This window comes from Rhinopithecus roxellana, chromosome 2, assembly GCF_007565055.1.
Source record: "Rhinopithecus roxellana isolate Shanxi Qingling chromosome 2, ASM756505v1, whole genome shotgun sequence".
Lineage (NCBI taxonomy): Eukaryota > Metazoa > Chordata > Mammalia > Primates > Cercopithecidae > Rhinopithecus > Rhinopithecus roxellana.
The window spans coordinates 27,707,377-27,733,135 of NC_044550.1; positions in this window are offsets into that span (position 1 = coordinate 27,707,377).

A 25,759-nucleotide genomic window follows, 5' to 3' on the forward strand; every position below is an offset into this window, starting at 1 on the left:
ATAATGATAAAAACCACAGAATAATAGTTATTTCTTCACAGTCATAATATTTCCTAAAATTTAAGTTCTGAATCCATGATGTTAGAAAATTTCTTTTCTTTTACCCCCACTATACGCCTGATTAAAATTTACTATATTTGCTATTTTAATAAAATAAGGCACTACATTTCTAACAAATGCTTTGGAGAGTATTTATATAATAAGCAAGTCTTCTATCATATGCCCGTTTGGTGGATGCAAGAAATTTTTTATTGGAGGTCATCAGCATTAGCCAAAAAAATCAATTCAAATCAAATCAAAGTGTAGCTGCTCACATTTCAAAGTTTTAATGTGATTAATATACTTACATTAGGTTTACTCTTAATATATAATTTAAATCTTTAAAGAGTGTCTAGATAAATTTTAATATACAATTTTTACTTATACTTTTATCAAAATTACATATGTTATGGAGCACTTTTATCAAAATTACATATATTAAGGAGCCTGAATATAATTTGCAATGATTCCTTAACATATAATATTGTATATGTTAATTTCCATACCCATAGGATTAAGTCTAATATGATGTTTTATAGTGTAGGGGATAGAATGTATTTAAAATCAAGTAGAAACCACATATTTTATCAGATAGCATTGATAGACCCCAACCAAGACTAAACACATTATTTTTATTAATAAACATGAATACATAATCAATTATATTCAAAGCTTTTATATGAGAATACAACTGTCCCTCTATATTCTGTGGGTTTCGCATCTGTGAATTCAAAAATCACAGATTGAAAATATTCCAAAATAATTAAAAAATAAAAACAGCGCTCTGGTTGATTATGGCTGGCTAGAAGCAGCTAGTGAGTGTCTCCCTCACTGACAAGAATCAAAACAGTGAGTAAATATTAACACTTCAAGTAGATCATCTAAGAAAACATATGGAGTTTATCAGAGAAGCAACAGGAATCACAGAAAATAGGAGCATGAAGCCAAGCAGCCCTCTGAGTTCGGCCTGGCATGGAGCTGGGAGAGGAGTTGGGAGAATCTCCCCAATGCAGAAAAGGCATGAGTGAGTGACTTCTGGCGCTCCACACTCCTGCCATGGACCTTTGCAATCCTAGCTATGGAAGAACCCCCTGGATTTCCTGGCCCTTCAGAGTAACACAAGTCGCTGCCCGTATACTGTGCAGAGGCATTGCTTGAACCCATGTGGATTCCTGAAAGGTTTTGATTCCTGAACAGCTGCTACCACCACACCAGGGAGGAAGCATGGACCCCAGGCACTTAGGCACACCACAAAGATGGATATTACAACTGCTGCCACAGGATGGAGAAATGCGCAGACTGTGGATCAGATGGCTGCCTGACTCCACTGCTCCCGCTAGACAGGGACTGCATTCCTGGGCATCATGTCCACAATACAGCTGCCCTGTCCCCACCTGAGAATTTTGGTTGCGGCCCAGCATTCTAAGAGCCTGGCCTTGAGAGGCTGGTGATCCTCCCTGGGTTCCACCACAGTTGCCACCACCACCACCACTGTCATGATTGCTGCCACCACTATTGCCATCACCAGATCAAGGAAGGCGCGGGGATACCTGGCACCTTTGCATATTCCAACAGTGGAATCTACCACTGCTTCTGTGGGAGGACAGTTTGAGTTTGCTGTGTCCTCCAAAGCTGCCCGGCTTCCCTGCTCCTACTGCAGGGGGACCTAACCTCCTGAGTGATAGGCTCACAGTGTGGTTGCCCTGCTCCTACCTGAACATTTTGGCTATGACCCTGTGCCCTTCTGACAACTCAGCCCCCAGAGGTCTACATTCTCTCCTGGGGCCCCCACTACCATCATTGCCACCACTGACAGGCCAGGGAGGGAGATACTGGGCACCTTCACATACCCCAATGAAGGTTGCCATTGCTACTCCTCTTGGAGTAAGGCACCCGTGAGCCATGTACCTCACCAACGTCAACCTCCACTCCTCCCACTGAGCCAGGGGTTGCTTTCCCCAGTGACAGGACCACAGCACAGCTGCCCTATTCCCGCCTGACAATTTCAGCTGCAGCCCTTCTAAGAGCCCAGCCCCTACAGGCCTGTGATCTACTCTGAAACTCCCACACCCTGAGTGTTCTGCCACCCCCTGAGCATTTCGTCTGCCCCTACCTGAGAGTTCTGCCAGTGATCTGAGGTCCAGCCTGGCTCTTCCTATTATCTCAGCCAGCAGCGGAACCCTGAGGACCTGAGGACAAGTTCACTGACCTAGTCTCGGTATAGTCCCTTCAGGACTCCTGCACCCCATCCAAGGGGCCATCTAAAGGCCTAGGGATTGAGGGATTAACTAGCCCAGTCCACAACTGCTGACACTTGATCACTCCCCTTCTGATCTGAGTTCAGGCAAACAAAACCAGTTTTTGCTATCACAGCTAACAGACATCTGCATGTGCGGATAGGTAAAGCCATTCCCCCACTCAACAAGAAGCAGCAGATTCTCTCATTAGAGAGCAGGCAAGCCACAGAGCTGTCTGTATTGAGGTGAGTGGAAAGGTTTTGCCCCAAGGCCACTGCCATGGAGAACAGTGGGATGGCAGTTTTCTGTGGCTCTAAGCTACACTGTGGCCTGGAGATAGACAAAGTGTTTGTTGGAACTGACAATCATGAGACTCAGAACGGAGGTGTGAGAGAGAAACAGATGGCGTTCTTGCCTGTCTAGGATGTGTGGTTGGTGCAGGGCTCTCCCTCCCTGCAGAGACTTTGGCACATTTCACCAGGAGCGCCACCAGCCTTATTTGTTAGGGCTTGTCCTGCACTCAACACCGGGGTATTTGTGAGTTGTCCAGTTCTGCCCAGCTTTGTCCCTCCACCTCAGTAAACAAGTATCAATTACCCATTTTCTTCAGCTGCAGCAAACTCTTACCTATAAATGCTACCTACTGGCCTGGAGGATGAATGGCATAACCCAAAATGAAACCTGCTGACAGAGCACATAGGGCTATAAAAGCAAACTCAGAAGATCCTATCAAACATATGTTACAGTCACACATCAAGGGGGGTCAAATATGAGAAGTTTCAGCTTCTTCAGATGAGAAGGATGCAGCATAAGAACTCCGGCACCATAGATAAAGCCGTTAAGAGTTGTGACACAGAGGATCACACTAGAACCCTAGCAGTGGATTCTAACCAAAATGAAAATTCTGAAATGATGAAGACTCAAAACGTGGATTGCAAAGAAGCTCAAGAGACCCAAGAAAATGTTGCAAACCAATGAAAACATATCAGAAAAACTATTCATGGTATGAAAGAAGATGTAGATATCTTAAAACAAACAAACAAACAAAAAACAGAAAAATAAACAAAACTTCAGGAAATAACAAATTCACTGAAAGAATTTCAAGATAGAATAGAATATTTTAAAAATAAGATAGACTAAGCAGAAGAATGAATTTCAGAGGTTGAAGATCAGTCTTTCAAGTTAACCTGGTCAAACAAAAATAAAAAAAAATGTTGAAGAACAAAGCCTTTGAGAAATATGGAATTATGTAAATCCTTTAAGTTATAGGCATTCCTGAGGGAGAAGAAGAAAAAGTAAAAAGTTTGGAAAACATATTTGAGTATATAAATTAGGAAAATTTTTCTGATCTTGCTGGAGATGTAGACAGCCAGATATAATAAGTTTAGAGAACCCTTGGTAGATAATAAGACAAAAATCACCAAAACATATGGTCATGAGACTAGGCAAAGTCAACATAAAGCAGCTAAAGAAAAGAGTGAAGTTACCTGTAATGAAATCCCATCAGACTAATGGCAAATTTCTCAACAGAAATCTTATAAGCCAGAAAAAATTGAGGGCCTATATTTAGCCATTTTAAAGAAAAAAAAATGTTGCCAACAATTTTACATCCTGCCAAACTAAAGTTTACCAATGAAGCAGAAAGGAAATCTCTTCTAGATAACCAAATGCCAAGGGAATTTGTCACCACTAGGCTGGCACTATAAAAAAATTCTCAAAGGAGTTCTAAACATGGAGACAAAAGGATGATACTTGCCATCATAAAAGTAGACACGTATAAAATGCTTCAGATCCTATAAAGCAATGACATGATTTAGATTACAAAGCAACTAGCTAACAACATTATGATAAGAATGAAACCTCACAGGTTAATAATAACCTTAAACTAAATGGCCTAAATGCCCCATTTAGAGGATATATGTTGGCAAATTGTGGAAAAAAAAAAAAAAAAAAAAGATAAAACCATTTGCTGTCTACAAGACACCCACCTAATGGAGAAATATACCCACAGGCTCAGAGTAAAGGGCCGAAAAAGACATAGCATGCAAATGGAAAAATAAAACAGACTTTAAATCAACAACAGTTAAAAATTATAAGAAAGGACATTATATAATGATAAAGGGTTCAATTCAGCAAGAAGATATAGCCCTTCTAAATATATGTTCATCCAACAACAGAGTACCTAAATTTATCAAACAAATGCAATAGAAATAAGAAAGTAAATAGACAGTAATACAATAATAATGGGGACACTAACACCCCTATCCTCCTGCAGCATTACACATAATTGAGGCAGAAAATCAGTAAATAAATTCTAGACTTAAAATGGACTTAAAGTGGACTCTAGACCAAATAGACTTAATAAACATTAACAGAGCATGCTATCTAACAACCACTATATATATAATATATATAATATAATGGTTATATATAATATAGTGTTTATATAATATATATTACATATAATTTAGTGGTTTTTAATATATAATATAATATATTATGTATTATAATTGCATGAACAGTTATCCAAAATAGATCATATGCTTGGTCACAAATCATGTTTCACAAACCATGTTTCAATAAATTTTAAAAAATCAAAATCATGTCGAGTATCTTCTAAGACCACAGTGGGATAAAGTTAGAAATCAAAACCAAGTGGAACTCTCAAAACTACACAAATACCTGAAAACTAAACAACTTGCTCCTGAATTATCTTTGGGTATACAACAAAATCAAGTCTGAAATTAAAAAAAAAAAAAAAAAAGTATTTTGAAACAAATGAAAATAGAAATGAAACATAAAAAAAAAAAAAAAAAAAAAACTCTGTGTCACAGCAAAAGCATAGATAACAGGAGAGTTTATAGCATTAAATACCTACATAAAAAAGATAGGAAAATCTCAACTTACCTAACATTACACCTCAAGAAACTGGAAAATCAAGAACCAGCCCAAATCAAAGCTAGCAGAAAAATAACAAAGATCAGAGCAGAACAAAATGAGATTGAGATTAAAAAAGCACAAAAGATAAATAAAACTGATAGACCACAAGTTAGATTAACTAAAAAAGGGAGAAAATTCAAGGAAGCAAAATCAGAAATGATGAAAATGAATTCATAACTGATACCACAGAAATACAAAAGATCATCAGAGACTATTATGAGTACCTCTACATGCACACTCTAGAACACCTAGAGGAGATGAATAAATTTCTTAAACTATAAAACCTCCCAATACCAAACCAGGAGGAAACAGACTACTGAACAGACCAATAACAAGTAGTGAGACTTAATTGGTAATTAAAAAAAAAAAAAAAATCACCCAACAGCAACAACAACAAAAAGCCCAAGACCAGATGAATTCACAGCTGAATTCTTCAAGAACCATGCAGAAGAATCTGTACCAATCCAAAGTATTGCATATAATTGAGAAGTAGGGCTTCCTCTCTAACTCATCATTCTAAAGAACCAGTATTATCCTGATAGCAAAATCATTGAATGGTTTTCTAGTGACTTTCAGAGTAAATATTTGTTCTTACTCATTTAACTTGAGATCTGGGAATAATTGAGGCAAAAGAAAATTAAAAAAAAAACTCATATCAAAATGTCACATTTTTGTGTTGCAATCTCTCAGGCAGAAATTAGGTGCATACTGAAGCACTATATTATAGAAATAATAGTAAAGCATGTATAAAGTTATTGTATCTAAATGGCAAAAGGGACTTAACAAAACAGAAACATTCTCTTTTCAGTAACAAGTATAACTGTAATGGTATAAAAATAGTTTTGTAATTTATCTTTTAAGGAGCATTGATATTCAATAAGAATGCATTTTGTTTGTTTAAAAGGGCATTAAAGCTATTTATGATCTAAACTTACAATTGTAGAATTCTAGATTATAGCTATAATTTATTGACCACCTACAATGTAATTTTCATATGTTTTATAATTTAACTCTTAAAAAATGCTCCAGAGAAATTCAGAGACATCAGTAAAACAGAAAAAATTATGTTTTACTTATGAGACAAATGTAGTTCAAGGAATTTGAGTAACAGTCCCACTGTAACAGTAGATATTAGAACCAAGATCCAACTCAGGCCTTTTTTGTTCAAGACTCATTGTACAATGGAGAACTATCTTTCAATATTATTAATTGGCACTTTAAATAGAATTCATTACCTATTTTAAGATTATTTTGTTTACTGAATAATATTTAATTAAAAGGCATATTAGAAAATATTACTTCAGCTTTTTTAGATCTTTCTATTTTTTCTTTTTATAGAGATAATGATATGTGTGCAAGTTATTTTTTAAATAAAGTATAAGTAGTAGTATTCTTGTAAAGGATGATGTTTCACAAAGATAGAAGAGTGACAAAGCAGGTAATTCTGAATTCCTGTTGCTTCCTTGAAGACAGATTTATGATGAAGTGATGATAGTTTTCTTAATGCTTCAAAAGAAATTCATGTGAAAGATATCTGAGCACTTTTTGAACAGAGAATGCCAAAATCTGAAGTAGAAGAGAAATGTGAGCAATGTTCTTTGCTATTAGTGTATTAACCAAGTATATCAGAACTTTAAATGTCTCATATTTATTTCAAGTGTCATTTCAAAAGGCATAATTCTACTATTTAAACAAAATAAAAATAATACAGTAGTCTCCCCCCAGGCTTAAAGATATGAAAAATACCCTTTTGTCTACTTTTCAGGCTCTTCTGACTTCCTTCTCATCTTGTCCTATAGGGAGAATCATTTTCCATCTGCTTAGTTCCTAGGGATTGTTATGCTTCTTTTGAAGAGATGTAAGGTAACCCATCTTAGAGAAAATGAAAAACTGTATCTGCTGCAAAAACTTAAAGACACTGAATTTATGATGCTTGGGAGAAGACTCAAACTGAACAAATTTACATTTATTTGGAGCCAGTCTTTTTCTTTGAGAATTTATAACCCACCACTGCCAAATTCCAGAGAAAGTGGAAAATTATGTTCAATTTATATTTTATGCTTTAAAATTTTGATTAAGTAAAAATTTCATTTTATATTATTTGGTATAAACATGCAAATACATGTTTAAATACAGTTGGCTTAAATGCTATTTCCTAATGAAAAACTGGAGTCAAGTGATTGAGAAAAATAGAAGACACAGAAAAAAGCCATTTGATATAACATTGTTATAAAATTATAACCAAAAATTTCTTTTAAACCATAAGCAAATTGCAATATTTCAAGTGAGACTTTTTCCATGATCTTATTATCACTACTACTAATAATAATTGTTAACATTTATGGTGTGCTTACCATGTCCATTCTCCTAAACGTTTTATACTAATTTTCTAATTTATTTCTCTATACTCAATTTATTTCGTATACAGAAGAAATTGAAAATATTTTCATTTTATAGATAATGAAATTGAGAATTTGCAAATCTTAGTTTCTCACGAAGTTAGACTCAAAATTTGAACACAGTTGTACTACCACCAAAACCTGCATTGTGAACATGGTAGTGTACACCCAGCAAATGGTGCTGAGGCCAATATAGATATACACACATTTCAAGACAAATCCCATTTATAATTTTTTCCTAACTCTGTTTCTACTGATTTGCATTTTTCAGTTATTATTTATGAACCCTGACCGGCCTCAGAATAAATAAATGTCTTTGCCTTCATTTGACATCTAATAGCCTCTTGGAATTTTCAATCAGAATTGGAGAAAAGCATAATTTCCCAAACTGCTTGTGAGAGTTTAAACATGTAGTCTAGAGAGGAAAAAAGAAAGGATTTCCACTAGTTATATAAAATCTCAAACAGTGATATTTATTATTGATATGTTCAGGGCCACACTGGATATCACTATGCTGTAGCAACAGCAAAGAAATGCAGAGAGTAGTCATCAAAATGATGGAATAAAGCTAATTCTTTCTTTAGAAAAAAATATTTCAAGAGTATTTTATCCTCTGCCTCAAACTGCAGTATAGCCCTACACAATTCTGTTAACTAGAACATTCATAATTGTGTCCTGCAAATATTTTCTTTGGTGATTCAAATTAACACACTCTGACACTAAAGCCAAATATTATTCCTGATATGCATTGACTAACAGAAAACCACTCACAATTTTTGAATCATTGCGTTTTGATTGTTTTCATGTGTTTTAGTGGGAAGATAAAGTAAGTTTTATCAAGGGCTGCTTATCATATATTTTAAATTGGAATGCTTATTGAAATCTCTTGACTAAAGCAAAACTGAAAATAAACACATGAAAATAAACTAGCATGTGACATTGCCTCACTAGATATATCTTTATTCTAAGGTACAGATTCCAATTATATGTTGTTTATATATTTTAGAAAAAGCAAAAGAACTCAGAACATTTACTGTTCATTTCATATATGTAGAGAGATGTTTAGTCTTGAAGGATTGTGTCAAAATTACACTTGCAGATTCAAAAATACAGAATACAGATTCTGCAAAATGAAGTTCACCTTAAGAACATATTCAAAATCTATTTCCATGAAGCCAGGTGCTGTCAGTGCAGATGGAATAACCTGACAGCTGGTGGTCATGATATCCTGGTATTCATGATGCTGGTGAAGTTGAATAGATGAACTGTACTTTGAATGGTAAGAGAATGATGTCTCAAGACATTGCATCTCATCCATCATTACTCATTAATTACCTCTGAAATTTTAACTAATTTTTAAATGCAAATAACTAATATAGTTTCTACATTGTTTTCTCACAAATGCTTTTATAAAAGGTTTTAAGAGTACATATTTTTAAATGCAAAATTTATGGTCCATGCTCCTAGAAGTGCAGTTATACAGTTATTTACATATTTAAAGCAATCTGATTTCAGAAAACTATTGATGAATAACTTGCTTTATTACCTAAGTAAAATAACAGGTTTGAGGGGTACTCTTTTTTTGTATGTGATTTGTACCCATTTTTTTCTTTGCATTGTAAAACTAGATATGAACCTTTTGCTGTAAAGAGGTACATGAACATATTGGCTTCTACTCAAATTCCTTTGACTCTCTTTCTCTGTCTCTCTCCCTCTCTCTCTCTCTCCCCCCTCTCTCAGAAAGGAGGGGGGGGTTGAGAGAGAGAGAGAGAGAGAGACAAAGGGACAATTTGTATGAATTGACTTGCATTCTCTCCCCTCTCTTTCTGAGAGAGGTAGAGAGAGAGAGAGAGAGAGAGAGAGAGAGAGAGAGAAAGGGACAGAGGCAAAGAAATTTGTATGAATGCAAGTCAATATTTGCACATACCATTTTAAGTGAACTATGTCTCTCCCTCTCTCTCTCTCTCTCGTGTGTGTGTGTATGTGTAAAAGATGTAGGGAGAGAGAGAGAGAATACATTTTTCAGTGGCATTGCATTTATCAGTGGACTCAATAGAAATGAACATTATGTATAACTTTGGAGACTACTAATGCTTTATGAAGTGAAAATTAATCTACTCTAATGTTTATTGACCGGAGTTCTCAACGTTCTTCCTAAGCAGAGTCTTGTAAACTTCAACACTTTATATGTTTATTATTTAGTAACTGATGATGCAACTCTGATAGGTCAATTATTCTTCATCCAAGCCCATTAAAACCCTTGCATTTAGAAACATCAGAGCTCTTATAACTTTCTATCATCATGTAAAAATTTTATCTAAATTTCTCAAATTCTTTATAACTTAACACCTTCATTTTTTTAGCAGGCTTTTAGAAGATACATACTATCAACTAAGTAAATATTAGAGTCAGACAAGGTATTAAGAGGCAAACCTATGCTCCAGGAATTTGTAGTCTAGTACACATATAGCATTGAATTTAGGATCAGACACAGTGTAATTGCCATCTGTGCTCCAAAACTTACTTAGATATGTGACTTAGAGATGTTCTGAAGAAAAACTAGATAATATTTGTAAAATGCTTTTACACTCTAAAGCACAAGATAAATAGTAAACAAGGCCGGGCGCGGTGGCTCAAGCCTGTAATCCCAGCACTTTGGGAGGCCGAGACGGGTGGATCGCGAGGTCAGGAGATCGAGACCATCCTGGCTAACACGGCGAAACCCCGTCTCTACTAAAATATACAAAAAACTAGCCGGGAGAGTTGGCGGGCGCCTGTTGTCCCAGCTACTTGGGAGGCTGAGGCAGGAGAATGGCGTAAACCCGGGAGGCGGAGCTTGCAGTGAGCTGAGATCCGGCCACTGCACTCCAGCCTGGGCGACAGAGCGAGACTCCGTCTCAAAAAAAAAAAAAAAAAAAAAGTAAACAAATAGGATTTTTAAATGTAATATTCAATAATTTTATTCAAATATAGATATGCTACTAATGGAATGACCTTAAAAATTCTTATGTTTCTTATGAGTTCTAAGACAAACATTCTAACCATTGATTTGTCTGTATATATTTTTTATTCAACTTAAAAAATTACAGAGGACAAATGAACAATAACATTTCTTACACCACTAATATTGTCCAGGTTGAATAATTTTGAATTTGTAAACATACTTGTTTACATATATTTGGCTTTGTAAAAAGACATCTCTTTACAAGTTAAAAGATTATACTAAAAAGAGAGGGTTGTTACATATTTAAGGTTAAATTTCTTTTTTAAGTAAACTTAAAACCAAAAAAAAAAAGAAAGAAAAGAAATCAACAAATTTTCGTAAAGTAATTCCACATATATAACCAGTACATAGATCAAGGAGAGCAATGTTAGCACTCGAAAGATCTTACACATCCCTTTAAGTCACTCTCTGACAAAGGTAATCACTGTCCTGATTTATTACATGATAGAATAATTCCACCCTGTTTGAACTATGTATAAATGGAATCATGCAGTATATTATCTTTGAACTCTGTGTTCTTTCACTTGACATTATGATTTTAGATTCAGTGATGTTGAACCTATCTAGCAGTAGTTTGTCCATTCTCATGATTGTGCAATATTTCATTACAAGGGTATAGTACAATTTGTTTATCCATTCTAATGTTGATGAACATTTGGTTTCTGGATTTTGATTCTTGTATATTATGCTGCTAAGAACATTCTTGTACCTGTTTTTGCTGGAAGTGTGGCTGCATACCTGTTTAGAGCAAGATGCACTCTTGTGTGTTTTGCTTTTTTGTCTCAGTATTATGCTTGTGAGATCCACCCATGCTGCTGTTCATAGACATAATTCATTTGTTCCCTTTACCCTACAGTGTTGGAGCCCTGTGTCTTGATATGTGTGTTTCCTTGCTGGTTTTCCTGTGGTTGCACATTTTTCTGATTTAGGTTGAATTTGCTTAGAATGATGTTTGCCCCAGAGAATAACTGTTAATAGCATACTCATTCTCTGCCTTTTTACTGTCATCTTGAAATAGCACATTATCAGTTTAACACTTGGCAATCAATGCTTAGGGGCTCAGTACAATGAACTATTACTGTTATCATTTGAAAAGGTGAGATAATATTCACCCTATACAAAGAGTTAAAACTGTTTCAGTATTTTCTAATTTAATAGCCACTGACTTTATAGTTATTTTACTTCATTTTATTTTCTCCTTAAACACTTTAATTTAAACAAAGTCAATGCTTAATACACTAAAACATTTACTTTTCCTTGCTTTTGTACCTCACGGCATATATTACTTTCTCATGTATTTCTAAAGACATAAAAACTATAGGGTAGGAAGAAACTTGCTTAGATTTGTTCAAAATGAAGGTAGATGTAAAACTGGAAAAAAAAAGACTCAGCTACATTTGTCCTGTTGGGTGGCTCCGGGATTCTCGCCAGTAAATTGCACGCTAGATAGTTCTTCAGATATTATTAGTTTTATCTCGATTTTAAACAATCAACCAGGTCACTTATACTTTATCTCACCTTGGTATGCATGTATGTATGTATGTATGTATTTATTTATTTATTTTTATTAATTTATTTTTGAGACGGAGTCTTGCTCTGTCGCCCAGGCTGGAGTGCAGTGGCACGATCTCGGCTCACTGCAAGCTCCAGCCATTCTCCCACCTCAGTCTCCCAAGTAGCTGGGACTACAGGCACCCACCACCATGCCCGGCTAATTTTTTGTATTTTTAGTAAAGACGGGATTTCACCATGTTAGCCAGGATGATCTTGATCTTCTGACCTCGTGATCCACCCGCCTTAACCTCCCAAAGTGCTGGGATTACAGATGTGAGCCACCGCGCCCGGTCTCACCTTGAGTATTTATTTACAGGTACTATGTAAAGTTCTGTCTCTTCTTTGTTGCTTAAGGACACTTCTATTACTAAGAAAAATTCTACTACTGAAGTACTTTGTCTATTTTGCAACCATTTATTTATTTGCATTGTAAAACTAGATATGCACCTTTTGTTGTAAAGAGGTACATGAAAATACTGGCTTCCACTCAAATTCCTTTGACTCTCTTTCTCTGTCTCTCTCTCTCTCTCACACACACACACACACACAGAGACAGAGAGAGAGAGAGAGAGAGAAAGGGACAGAATCAAAGAAATTTGTATTAATGGAAGTCAATATTTGCATGTACTGTTTTGCCTTTCTGTTTTTTTTTTTTTTTTTTTGCATTTGCATGGCTTTTCTGCTATGAATACGTAGTTTTAACATTCCTTAGAGATCTTTGGTAAAGATCTATTAGTAAAGAGCTAAAATTGAGGCTTTACTGAATAGTTTTTGTAGCATGGGATTCTCAAAAAATACATACAAAGGCAACTTATGTTACCCAGTGATATTTTAGAATAGGTTTTTTTTTTTTTTTTTTTTAAAAAACAAATTGTTATCTTTATTTTCCTCAAATTACTATTTTTTTTTTAAGAAAAGAACTATTGAAGAGGTGGGCTGGACTATTTTAATTCTGGGAGACAAAATAACAAGAAGGACATCTGAGAACAATAAATTAGTATTTAACTGTTCTTTAGGATATTACATGAACTATCAAAGAAAAACTGTGCCAGTCAGAGTTAAACAACCAAAGAAGACTTTATTGAAGACTATTGCAATGTGAATAAAGACTGTGAGAGGTTTAATTTAATTCTGCTGAAACAAAAGATGTGAAGATATTTAAAGGATGGTTGAGCTAATGGAAAAGTACAGGAGGACATTAGGGATACTGGATGGTCAATATGAATAGGCCATCTGTGTTTGCTAATCAGAGCTTATCAAAGGTGGCTCTTACTCTCCCATAAAGACTGAGAGATAGAAGTACTATCTTTCAAATAAGTAGAGGACAAATTTACATTTACAAGTTTTCCAAAGTAAATGCTCTAAGGAAGATCAGGGGATTATAATGAGGAAGAAACCTGTGTAAAGTTTATTCAAGCCGAGAGGAACATTAAGGCCCTTTTGGTCAATACAAAGTATTCACATGATCATTTACAGGAGTATCTTTCTCTTTTTAATCCAATAACTTGTTTCTTGAAAACTAACCAACCAACAAATTTTGTATGTGCTTTTGCTATAAATATCAGAATTGATCTTTACTATGTATCATTTTTAGGCAGAGTTATAAAAACAAATAGATATTTATTATGATAGACATAGTAATAATATCCAAAGACATAGTTCCATAGTATTAATATAAAAATAAAAGTTAATAAGTGCAACTTTTTTCAAGAATCCAGTATTCAACCTTAATACCAACTGCTTGCTATAGTTTGTATTTTTGAAATAAGTCCATTTATCTGGTTTTCTATAAAGCAGACCTGATAAGTTTAATTTTTTCTGACTATAAAGGAATCCCACAAGCAATGACTTCCTCTGGACCACAGAAAATTTGAAGTTGCTATTAATGTAAGTCAGTGTTCCTGTAAAATAACAATAATAAAAATATTTTAGCTTTTTTGTCTTATGTGCAACTAATATATTTATTCACTAAAACAATGCAATGTTGTAATCAGATGTCCTTCTTATTATTTTATCTCCCAGAATTAAAACAACGGAATTTTATAATCAGAGAAAAAAACATGAAAAAAATCTTAAAATTACCTTTTGCACGTTAATTACCCACTCTTTAGAAGTCTGTTGACACCTAGTGGTTTTGCACAGTCTTATATATATTACCACTTCCTGTTTTGCTCTTACTTATAGATTTCATGTCTCCTACATTTACCGTCCTACATACTTTCCCCATATATCTGTCAAACTGCTACTTTTAAAATTCTAGTTGCTACATAAAATAAATGATATGAAACACAAATTTCATTAAAATTTATATTTTCATGAAATGACTTCATACTTTGTATCACAAATAAATGTAAAAGAAGTAAAGCAGTTTTAAAATCACTTTTCCAGAAGTATATTATTTCAAATTTAAAAGTTTTCTTCATTGATAAGTCAAAATAAAATAAAACCACATATTACTGATTTTTACATTAGTTTGCATGCATGATAACTGTTACTGTACTTCTCATTATACAGTGTTTCAAACAATTTCTTTCTATAATTTAATCAAAAATAAATATATTTTGAAAATGAATGCATACATATATATGAAACTCCTTTGGCTTTCACATGACTTAATATAAGAGCTGGTTGTAGCTTTGGAACAAAACAAACAAAAAATAAGAGTAAGCTTCTTTGTGGAATTTCTTTAAGGGTTTTGTTTTTGTCATTATAAATAACCTTCTGATTTCCATACATACATTTTATATAAACATATTATAAACACAGTGAACCACAGATTTTAAAACAGCTATCTATTATTTACCTTGTACTATTTTGTTCTAACTTAGATTCTGATCTATCTCACTAAACCACAGAGTAATCATATGAACCAGAGTGAATGAGAGAAGGCTTAAACTTTTTTAAGTGCATAGACTCTGATAAATGAGTAGGTTCAATTTTAAGATCCATTCTATATGTTTTGTGGAATCTGGAAGAGAAAGAAGTAAGAAATAGGAGATTAAAATGTCATCGAAGGAGGAATAACTTGATAAACTGTAAAGAAAAAAATGTTCGGGCAAGTGGTAATAGCATAAATGAGACTATAATTTCTTGTCATATTTATTACCATATTTTCTAGTTTTCTGCTCTCTGCTTCCCAAGAACCTGCAGAGACTGGTCAGTTGTTGGATAATAGCTCTGTTCTCTTCCTCTTTGGCCCTCTGCTAGACATTTCTCAAGCTGTCACTTTGAGACGTGTGACAAAGCTGTGGCCAAAGCAATGTCAGTTTAAGTGATAAATACCTCTTCCAAGCCTGATTCTTATGACAATAAAATTTCTCACATAATGTCCCAAATTATCTTGCCTTCCTCTCTTGCTGGCAAGATGCAAAGGATCTAGTGAATGATTCCAGTTTTCTAAAGAAGCCATATAAAAAAGAGAAGCCTTGGTCTTTGAATGATCCTATGAAGTAGAGTCTCCCAAAGATCAACTGCCATTGAACTCCACTGCAAATATGAAATAAACTATGAGAAGTTGGAAAGTTGTTAAAATAGTAATTACTGTGATAATACTTAGCATGAATACCATGGATATATTTTGGTTGTTACTTGTCTATAATTGTCGTTTCACAGTGTTGAAATATGTTGAACATCACAATAGGACAAAGATTTCCATTTGTAAAAAGTATTACTTAAATGTTTCACCTACTCAGTGCACCAGAATCTTGACTAAAATGTGCTCAAAAAGAGATATATGAACCTTACTGGCCTCCAGTAAAACTTGGAGCATATTGTAAAAATTCTTAATCTGGGGATGTAATAGCTGATATGATAGAAATACCTATTTGAATAACAGAATGGAGATCATCACATGACATTACATGTATGTGTATATATGCGTTATACATTTATATAATTTAGTGTATAGAAGTATACATATTTTATTTAACTCATACTAAGTTTATTATATAATTATAGCAAAGTTTGTAAATTACATGTTATATACCTAATATGTAATTAGTTACAGAAAAAAATCACCGTTAAAAACTTGATATGAATGTTAAATATTTCATTTGGAATAGATTTAGAGCTATTCCTTTGTCAGTGTTGCAAAAAGAAAGGTCTTTGTTCTCTCTCAATTTGTCCTATTATATCGTTCAGTTATAAGAAGGTTCTCTTTTGTTAAATTTTAGTCCAATGTGTGCTGGGATGTTGTCTTCTTATAAAAGACCTTCATAATTTTGGTAAAGTTGTTGAGTATTTTAAGTACATGCATTTTTTGTGTGTATTAAGTTTTTCAATATTGTATTTAAAAAAACAAAATAGAATTTAATACCACTTTCCTGATAAGAACTATGATGTGTCTGAGATTTTATTCTGGTAAAAAATGAAAGACTACTGGATCAGAAACAAAGGAGTTTATTGCTCAACCAATAACATTAGGCAGACATAGATTGGCAAAATGAAAACTATACAAGACCCAACCACCTCCAGGCTCCAGGACACTCATTTTAGATTTAAGGATACATATATGTTGAAAGTGAAGGGGTAGAAAAAAATACTCCCTGCAACTCATAACCAAACATTGTAGGGTTGGCTATTCAGTACTTATATCAAAAAAAAAAAAAAAAAAAAACTTGAAGTAAAAAAATTATCACGAGACAAATCAGTACATTATGTAAAGATAAAATTGTCAATTCACTAGAAAGATATAACAATTGCAGATGTAGATGCTCTCAATATCAGAGCACCTACAAAGCAAACATGCACAGAATTGAAAGGGGGAATAAACAGCAATATAATAGAAGTTACTGACTTCTACTATATTACACTGTTGTAGCAAACTTTCATATCCCACTTTCAATACTGGAAATAACATCAAGACAGAAGATCAATAAACAGAGAAGTTGAATAAAACTATAGACCAATGGACCTAATAGACCTATACAGAACGTTTCATCCAAATAGCAGTAAAACACACATTCTTCTCAAACTCTTGAATATTTCATGAGGATAGGTCATATTTTAGTTCACAAAAATATCACAAAAAATTTAAGAAGACTGAAACTACTGACCATAATAAAGTAAAAATAGAATTGACTAACATAAGAAACACAGGAAAATTCACAAATAGGTAGAAATCAAACAACACACTCTTGGACAACCATGAATCAAAAAAGACATCAAAAGAAAAGTTGGAAAAAAAAACCTCAAGACAAATAAAAATAAAAAACACAATATTCCAGAACTTAAGGGAAGCAGCAAAAGCCACAGTAAAGAGAAAAAAGGTCTCAAATAAACAACCTAACTTTGTACCTCATAAAATAGGGAAAGAACAAATAAACCATAGTTAGCAGTAGAAATAAAATAACAAAGTTTAGAGCAAAAATAAACCAAGTAGAAAATAAAAAAATAAATGAATCTCAGAGTACGTTTTTTTGAAAAGATAAACATAACTGACAAAACCTTAGCCAGCTTTACTAAGGAAAAAGGAGAGAAGGCAGAAATATAATCAGATATGAAAGAAGAGATATTGTAACTGATACCAGTAACAAGAAAAATCATAAAAAGAGTATAATTATTCATAATTTTAATATATATTGTATATAATATTAACAATATGATGTACATTAGACATATATTATTATTGACAATTATATGCTAACAATTTGGATAACCTAGAAGATATGGATAAACTCCAAGAAACATACAACCTACCAAAACCGAATCATGAAGAAATAGAAAATTTGAACAGATCAATAATGAATACAGAGATTGAATCAATAATCCAACATTTTCCAACAGTGAAAAGCCCAGGAGCAGGTGGCCTCACTGGAGAATTTAATTAAACCTTTAAAGAAGAATTAACAAGCAATCCTTCTTAAAGACTCATAAAAAATGAAGAAAAGGGCACTTTTCCAAACTAATTTTATAGGTCGCAAGGTTTAGCATTACTACCAAAGACAGAAAAAAAGTCTAGAACAGTAAAAAACAACAACAACAAAACAACAACAACAACAAAACACTACAGGCCAGCATTCTTGATTAACATAAATACAAAAATCTCGAAAAAATACAAGCAAACTGAGTTTAGCAGCACCTTAAAAAGATCATACACTGTAACCAAGTGGGTTTGATCTATGGGATGCAAAGATGATTCAACATATGCAAACCAATTCATGTGATACACCACATTCACAGAATAAAAGATCATGTGATCATCTCAAAACATTGGAGAATATTCAACACTCTTTTGTAATAAAAACAAAACAAATACTCTCAACTTCTCAAAACACTAGGTACAGACATGCTGTCATAAAATGAAGTTTCAGTCAATAGGCTGCCTATAGGATAGTGGTCCCATAAGTTTATAATACCATATTTTTACTTCTTCTGTGTCTAAATATGTTTAGATATGTGAATACTTACTATGGTGTTATAATTGCACACAGTATTCAGTAGAGTAATATGCTGTAAAGATTTGTAGCCTAGGGAAAGTAGACTATATCATATAACCCAGTTTTGTATTAGGCTATATTAACTAGGTTTGTGTAAGTTCATTCTATGATATTTACACAATGATGAATGCCTAAGGAGGTATTTGTCAGAACATATCCCTGTGGTTAAGTGACACATGACGGTATAGAAAGAATTTACCTCAACATAGTGAAGGCCATATGTGACAAACTCACAGCTAACATCACACTTAATAACAAAAAGTTGAAAGCTTTTTTTAAGATCAGGAACAAGGCAGGCATGTCAACGTTCCTCATTTCTACTCAACAAGGAAGTGTAACTTCTCCCCAGAGTAATTAGGCAGGAAAACAAATAAAAGACACCCAAACTGGAAAAGAAGAAGTAAAATTATCTCTGCAAATGACATGAGCTTATATATAGAAAATCCTAAAGCCTCCATTTAAAAAAAAACAAAAAACTGTTAGAACTAATAAACAAATTCAGTAAAGTGGTGGAATACAGAATCAACATTAAAAAATCAGTTGTATTTTTTCACACTAGCAATGAGATATCTCAAAAGAAGAATAGACAAATAATCTAATTTACAATAGGACAAAAAAAAAAAAAAAAAAAGAAAAACCTAAGGCTAAACTTCACCAAGAAGGTGAAAGGTTTGTACCCTGAAAACTATAATACATCAATGCAAAGAATTAAATAAAATTTTAAAAGTAGATGAAATACATCCTATGCTCATGATTGGAACACTTAATATTGTTAAAATTTTCATACTACTCAAAGCAATCTACAGATTTAATGCAACACTTATCAAACTCCCAATAGCATTTTTTACCGGAATCAAAAATTTTTCTAAAATTCATATGGACACATGAAAGACCTGGAATAGCCAAAGCAATCTTGAACAAGGAGAACAAAGGTGGGACATCACCCTTCCTGACTTTAAAATCTATTATTACAAAAATATAACAATTAATATAGTATTGTACTGACATAAAACAGAGATATATACCTGTTTTATATATATGAAACACAATAGAAGTTGTGAAATAAATGCATACATATATGGTCAACTGATTTTTACCATGGGTGTCAAGAATACGAAATAAGCAAAACACAGTCTGCTCAACTAATAGTGTTGAGAAAGCTGTATATCTACATGTTAAAGAATATAATTGAATCCTTGTCTTAACCATTCACAAAAGTCAACTCAAAGTGTATTAAAAATTTAAATGTAAGACCAGAAATTAGAAAAATCATGGAAGAAAACAGAATAAAAGCTTTATGACTCTATACTTGGAAATGATTTATTGAATATGACAGCAAAAGTACAAGCAAAACAGCAAAATTAGACATGTTGGACTACACAAAACTAAAAAGCTTCTTCATAGTGAAGAAAACAATCATCAGTGTAAAAAGGCAGTGTTAAGAATGAGAGAAAATATTTGCAAACCATATAGCGGATAAGGGATTAATATCTGAAATACGTAAGTCATTTTAAATCTAAATAGCAAAAAACAAGTAAAACAATTAAAATGGACAAAAGAATTCAGTATTTATTTAAAGAAGACATACAAATTATTAGCAAGAATATAAAGAGGTGCTCAACACCTCAACATCACTAATAATCAGGAAAATGCAAATCAAAACCACAAGATATCAATTGACACCTGTAAGGATGTTACTATCAAAATAAAACCCATAAGATAACAAGAGTCAGAGAGGATGTGGAGAAATTGAAACCCTTGTACCACTGTTGGTGACTATTGAAACTAGTATGGAGGTTCCTCAAAAAATAAAAAATAGAAATATTATATGATCCAGCAATCTCATTTTGAGTTCTGTACTCGAAAGAATTGAAATAAGGACCTCAAAGAGGTGTTTTCACTCCCATGTTCATTACAGGGTTATTTATAATAATGAAGATGTGGAAACAGCCCAAATGTCCATTAACAGATAAATGGATAAAGAAAACGTGGTATGCACATATGATGAACTATTATTCAGCCTTAGAAATGAAAAAAATCCTGCCACTTGCTATGTGGATGAACCCGAAAGGACATTATCTACATGAAACAAGCTGGATACAATACTGCATAATTCCACTGGCATGAGGTATATAAAATATTCAAACTTATAGAAGCAGAAAGTAGAATGGTGGTTGTTAAGTGTTGTGGGAGAGGAAAATAAGTTTTTCTCGATGGATATCGAGTTTCAGTTACATAAGATCATCAAGTATTAGAGAACTACTCTATAACATAGCACCTATAGTTAAAAATATTGTATTGTGCACTTAGAATTTTGTTAAGATGTTAAATCTCATTTTAAGTATTCTTACCACAAAAAACAAGAACACAGGAAAACTACTGGAGGTGATGGATATATCTATTACTGTGATTGTGGTGATGGTTTTATGGGTGAATGCATGTGGCCAAACTCATCAAATTATATGTATTAAATGTATATAGTTTTATATCTTAATTACACTTTAATAAAGCTGTTAAAAATTCAAATTGTATGATTAAAAATACTCTGTGTGAATGTACCTGGACACATTTTTAAATTTTGATCTTTCCATTACATTGGCATGATACATTATATTAATATGATGTAGTAACAAAAGATTAAAGGTCTGAAATCACAGGCTAATGTTCCTACACACTACGTGTATGCCCTTGAGTGAATCAAACTCTTGGGTCTTAATCCCCCATATGTAGAAGAGATACACTGGGTTTTATAATTTATAAAGTAATAGCAGTTTTAAAATTCTGCCATTTTATTTAGTCCAAATAAATGGATAGGGAGAGGAATGAAATATTAACTTTGGACATAGGTTATCAGAACTTTGGAAAACCAATGAGTATGCTTTACTACACATGGCTACTAAACTTATTTTGTATAGAGTTACATAAAAATGACCGTAAACATTTGTAAATGATATTACGTAAAGTATTGTAATAGCATGGAAATCATTTAAAATTATGAGTTCCTGTCCTTTGTAGGGACATGGATGAAACTGGAGACCACCATTCTGAGCTAACTATCTCAAGGACAGAAAACCAAACACCGTATATTCTCACTCATAGGTGGAAATTGAACAATGAGAACACTTGGACACAGGGTGAGGAACATCACACACTGGGGCCTGTCAGGGGATGGGGGGTGGAGGGCTGAGGGAGGGATAGCATTAAGAGAAATATCTAATGTAAATGAAGAGTTAACGGGTGCAGCACACCAACATGGTACATGTATACATATTTAACAAACCTGCACATTGTGCACATGTACCCTGGAATTTAAAATATAATTTAAAAAAATTATTAGAAAAAAAATTATGGGGCTTATGTCATGTTTAGATTTGAGGCTTGTAAGGTGTAACTTTGTCATGTACCATCAAAAATTCTATTGGTCTGTTACATCTAATTCAGAAGTACCTTTTTTTCTTCTTTTCCAAAGAAAACAAGTCAGGTACAATGAAACAAGCAAAATGTAATGGAGAAAAACAATGTATTAAACATGCGGCAGTCTTCCCAGACGCATACATTAACTTGTCTGGCCAAAGGTATTTGTCAATTCGTTTAGCCCTAACCGTTTGTCTTGAAAACTCACAGCTGGTTACAAATCCAATCTTTTACAAAGCTACATACCTGCAGGCAGCTAAAAGAAATATTCAAGTGCAACTTCAACTTCAATGGGAAGTTAATCATTAAGTTAACTTTCTGATTTTCTTGCACAATTGAGTCAATCATGTTGAAATTTTCCTCTTAACATTTTGCCCCTTTCCATGCCTAAAAGTGATTTGGGCCTAGAAAGAAAGTGAAAAAACCAAACAAACTATTATTGATATAACAACTGGCTACAGGAATAACTGCTCTGGAACCACAGAGCCTGTTATTCCATTGTTGATGAGTCACTTTGCTCAATGAACATGAGTGTTTTAGGTTTCTGATCTTACCAACATTTCAGATTTCAAAAACAAATATTTTACTTAGTTTCCTTAACTTTTTTGGCAATATAGTTGTCTGCATGCATTCAGTATAACTGTTCTGTCTTCCTTCTCCTCCATTTAACTATGATCAATTATATTGCTAGTATATACCAAGTATTATATTTGAGAGTAAATTTGATTGAATCAAAAGTTATAACAACATTAAATAGTCACGGCTGCATTTTACATGTAAAGACAATGTTTAAAAAAATTAAAATTTCCATGAAACTGGACTGGCACCTAACTTAATCCTAAGGGAACTTGATCTTACTTTCTGGCAAGCTAGAAACTTCAGTGTATTCTGGAAACCTTCAGAAGACAAAAATTTACCAAACTCAACAGGTACCGCCAATGAAATAATAGAGGCTTTAAAAAGTCAAATGTGCTATTATTGAAAGCTCCACATAGAAATTAATTATATGGCTATACTCTACTCAATTATTTGTGCATAAAGAGGCTTACATGGGTAGAACTCTTAGCTGTGTCTATATGAAGATTCAGATGAAAACATGAGACCGGCCTCCTTTTTAAATCAAGTGCCTTTGATATTGTGTGTCTTGTAACAATGTGTAAGAACCATTAAGAAAAACTATAAATATTTTGAAAATCAAAAGATACTATGATGGCAGTTTTAAAAACCCCATCCAAGATTTTTTTGTTGTTATTTACTATTTGAAGATTACTAAACCACCTGAGTCCAGATTCCAAAACCTTATATACTCTCTTAACCTTCTCCTCCAAAACTAGTAAAAGTCTGTCAAGTTGTATTCTCTCTTATTAAAAAGTCTAATAAACAACTAATTTTGAACAATGGGTTTAACTCTAAGTAGCTTGTTATAGCCAGATGTTCTATCTGCTGAATCTTTCCTGATCCTGGTATGCTTTGGGACAACTGGTTGTACTTTTTACTTTGGATTAAATTGCTGAGGAAAATTCTTGTTCCTGTAATGAATTCTTCACCATCCTTATTCTCTCATTTTGTCTACTTCCTCTCATACCACACTTGCTCTTTCCTATGCCATACAAAACAAGAACTCTTGCCACCTTCTCTCTGAGAACTTGGACTGGGTGGTGGACTGGAGAAATGTTACATTTAAACTCCTGTTATCCTGGGTAATTTTCAACAGATCCTTACTGTGTTATTTGAAAATTCAATTAACTGGCAGCAACTCCTTTCACCTAGATATGTGATGCTAGGCTCTGAATGTTTTTGTTGCTCTAATATTTATATGTTGAAAGCTTAATTCCCAAGGTAATGGTATTTGGAAATGAGGCCTTTTGGAGTCAGAGCACTCATGATTGGAATTTGTGTTCTTATAAAAGATCCCTGGGAGTTAGCCTATCTCTTTTGCCATGAGAAGACCAAGTGAGAAGTTGCTATCTATGAGGAAGTGGGCCCTCCCAAGATACAGAATAATTTAATGTTGGTGCTTGATCTTGGACTTCCCAGCCTCCAGAACTATGAGAAATACATATTTATAGTTTATAAGCAACCCAGTTTATGAAACTTTGATATAGCAATCTGAATGGACTGACATGTGAGTAGATACGTCTTTACCTGTATGTCACCTAGACATATCTCTCTTCCTTTCTTCCTTCAGGTCACATGGCCCTTTCAGTGAGGTCTTTGATAAGCATCCCAATTTAAGTCTTTGTTAAAAACAAAAAACGAAAAAGCTCTCCATATTCTCTATCTTCATCCCTTCTGTCGCCTTTTTGTTCTTCATTCCACTTATTATCTATCACATAACATTTTTATTTAGTTATGCTGTTCATTTTCTGTCTTTCCTAGCTAGACTATAATTCTCATGAGGGCAGTAATTTTTGTGTTTTATTTACTAAAACTATTGCACACAGTAACTTCTTAATAAATATTTCTTAAATGTTATTCAGCATATACATTTAACTTTAAGGATGGAGTTAAATCCTACATTGTATATATTTTCTTAGTATTATTAAACAGAGATTTAAAGAAATTGAAGTTGAATAAAATTTTGAGATAATAATTAAGTTAGTCTGCTTTTCTTTCTTAATATAGACACATAAAATGTATCTATATTATAAAATCATAATAACAATTAATGGTGTAGAATTCCAATGCTTTCAATTGCAGAATCTGCCTTTTTTAGAAAAAAGGGTATTTTGAAATTTTATAATCACAGCTAAAACATTAAAAACAGCTTACATCAAACACAGGAGTTGAAGAATACACATATTTATAAGCTAATTTCTTCCTGAAGGAAATTCAATTTTTCATAAGCTGCAAGAAATACTACAAAGTAAGAGAGTAGAACTGGAGTTGGGATAATGGCTAGGAGCTGAAAAAAAAATCTTGTTCCCTCAACCTACAATGGGTAATGGATCAGTTTTATGGGAATCTGAGAATGATGGCCCTTGCCTTTTGTTTTCAGGCATTTAAAATCAAGAAGCATCACCTGGAGCAGGGTACTAGAGTGGCATAAGTCCTGGAATCAATATGGGGGAAGAAAACTTGCTGGATTATGCAATGCCCTAGAAAAAATGCCCTGGTTTTGTGAGCCATGAAATTGTATACAACATAACGATAAGGGATATTTACTTTTAATTCCCTAGGAACATTTTACTATGTATATACCATGATAATTAGATTTGTAGTTATGTGTCTATTTAATTATTTTGACACAAGAAGGCCAAATGGTTACACACTGAGCTAGGTCATTAGGTTAAGACACAGATGTTGGAAACAGAAGAAAGTTCGGGTTTAAAAGCCTCAGATATCTGGGATTTACTTGAGCACTGAAAAATTGTATTTACATTTCAAAATGTTAGGCTGAGAACCTAGGTTCCTTTTCATTAATCATAAAGAAGCACATTATTTTTTCTTTCTTTTGAAGGAAAGGAGATAGTTAGCTTCTTGTCTCCTTTATATAAACAGAGTAGACATATTGCTCTTTATCTATTATCGGCAGACTCGCCCAAGGCTGATATCCAGAACAGTATTTCTTAGGTTTCTTCTACGATTTTTATACTAGGATGTCTTTCATTTTATTCTGTAGCACATCATGAATTAATTTTTGAACACAGTGAATAATAGAGGTCCATTTTCATTCTTCTGCACGTGGCTAGTCAACTATCCCAGCATCATTTATCGAATAAGAAATATTTTACC